This window comes from Pongo abelii, chromosome 13 (genome assembly GCF_028885655.2).
Source record: "Pongo abelii isolate AG06213 chromosome 13, NHGRI_mPonAbe1-v2.0_pri, whole genome shotgun sequence".
Taxonomy (NCBI): domain Eukaryota; kingdom Metazoa; phylum Chordata; class Mammalia; order Primates; family Hominidae; genus Pongo; species Pongo abelii.
In genome coordinates, this window is record NC_071998.2 from 107,293,359 (window position 1) to 107,296,078 (window position 2,720).

Here is a 2,720-nt window from a genome sequence, read left to right on the forward strand (position 1 = left end):
AAGCACTGTCCCATTCTGTTTCTTCTTACCTTAAGTGATTTTTCATTAATAGTGTGAAGGACCTCCTTTGGGAAAAGGGAATATTTTTCTAAAGAAAAAAGTGTTTCATGTGCACATTAAGTTCCCGATAAATAGATGTGTGGCTTTTAAATGATTACTTTGTCCCATAGCTCTATATGAGAGTGGTGTTGAAATTCTCCCTGAAAATTTCTATATTTTGTCAAGGACCTTTATTTTCTCAAAGATTTAAAAATTTGGGTCTGGCTCATGCCTATAAATCTCAGCACTTAGGATGGCTGATGTGGGGGTATTTCTTAAGCCCAAAAGTTCAAGACCAGCCTAGGGAACATAATGAGACACCATCTCTACAAAAATGAAAATAAAAATAAAAATTTAATTAGCTGGGTGTGTTGACACACACCTGTAGTCTCAGTTACTCTGGAGTCTGAAGTGGGAAGATTGCTTGAACTGGGGAAGTTAAGGCCACAGTGAGCCATGACTGCATCACTGCACTCCAGCCTGAGCAACAAAGCAAAACCCTGTGTCCAAAAAAATTAAAAATGAAAAAAAATTAAAATCTGATTAAATCCATCAAGTACATTTGAATTAATGTAAATAGAACTCAACTTCATATAAGATAAGATTAAGACCAATTCATTACCTTGAAAATTGGTGAATAAAGGGAAAGACTCAAGCATTTATCCTGCCTTTCCTGTAGCAACTGTACCACTGGTTAACTAAATAGTAGGTAATGGAATGTGATTTTTATAAAAATATCCCAGTAGATAAATGCAAAAAATAAAATAAAATTAGACTATTTTGAACTCCCTTTCCCCAGTGAATTGATAGATCCAATTACTAATCATCAACAGCTCTGAACATCACAAGAAAAACCAGCAGTCATAATGCAGTTGTTGATGGAAGAACTCATCACCACTTCCAATGTTACCAAAGAGATTGAACTGAGTCTCATCAGGCCTTGGATCCAGCTGCCACATTGCAAGAAATAGGACAGGGGAACATGTTGTCCTGTACTATAAATATGCAACAAACACAATCCAGACTGTGGGAGACTTCCCAGATGCCCTCAGTACTCTTGTAGATGAAGAGTAAGGAAAAGTGAGGGTTAGAGGGTGAACCTATAGATTAATAGACTCAACATTAAAAAAAATAATGAGCAAGCCTAAATCATGATCTCTAGGGATGGATACTTAGGTGACAAATCTATAAAGAAACAGAAGGTGATATGGCTTGGCTTTGTGTTCCCAACCAAATCTCACCCTGAATTGTAATAATCCCCAAGTGTTGTGGGAGGGAGCCAGTGGGAGGCAAGTGAATCATAGGATTGGGTTTTTCCCATGCTGCTCTTGTGATAGTGAATAAGTCTTATGAGATCTAATGGTTTTATAAAAAGACAGTTTCCCTAACAAGCTCTTGCCTGCCGCCATGTAAGATGTGATTTTGCTCTTTCTTCATCTTCCTCCATAATTGTGAGGCTTCCCCAGACATGTGGAACTGTGACTCCGTTAAACCTCTTTCCTTTATAAATTACCCAGTCTCAGATATGTCTTTATTAGCAGCATTAGAACAAACTAATACAGTAAATTGGTGCTGGTAGAGTGGGGTGCTATAAAACTACCTGAAAGTGTGGAAGTCACTTTGGAATGAGGTAACAGGCAGAAGTTGGAGCAGTTCAGAGGACTCAGATGTAGATAGGAAAATGTGGGAAAGTTTGAAACTTCCTAGAGACTTGGAGAGCTCAGAAGACAGAAAGATGTGAGAAAGTTTGGCATTTCCTAGAGATTAGTTGAATGGCTTTGACCAAAATGTCAATAGTGATATGGACAACAAGGTCCAAGCTGAGGTGGTCTCAGATGGAGAAAGGGAACGTTTTGGGAACTGGAATAAAGGTCACTCTTGCTATTCAGAGACTGGTGGCATTTTGCCCCGACCTAGAGATCTGTGGAATTTTGAACTTGAGAGATATGATCTGAAATTGCAACTTACATTTAAAAGGGAAGCAGAGCATAAAAGTTTGGAAAATTTGCAGCCTGATGATGCAGTAGAAAAGAAAAACCCATTTTCTGGGGAGAAATTCAAGCCTGCTGCATAAATTTGCATAAGTAATGAGGAGTTGAATGCTAATTGCCAAGACAAAGGGGAAAATGTTTCCAGGGCATGTCAAAGACCTTAGCAGCAGCCCCTCTCATAATAGGCCCAGAGGCCTAGGAGGAAAAAATGGTATCCTGGGCTGGGCCCAGGGTCCCCCTGCTATGTACATCCTAGGGACTTGGTGCCCTGAATCCCAGCTCCTCCAGCTACGGCTAAAAGGGGTCGAGGTACAGCTCAGCCTGTGGTTTCAGAGTATGCAAACCCCAAACCCTGGCAACTCCCACATGGTGCTGAGCCTGCAGGTGCATAAAAGGCAAGAATTGAGGTTTGGGAACCTCCACCTAGATTTCAGAGGATATATGGAAATGCCTGGATGTAGAGGCAGAAGTTTGCTGCAGGGGTGGGGCCTTCATGGAGAACCTTTGCTAGGGCAGTGTGGAAGGAAAATGTGGGGTTGGAGCTCCCACACAGATTCCCCACTGGGGCACTGGCTTGTGGAGCTGTGAGAAGAGTGCCACCATCCTCTAGATCCCAGAGTGGCAGGTCCACTGATAGCTTGCACTATGCACCTGGAAAAGCTGTAGACACTCAATGCCAGCCTGTGAAGG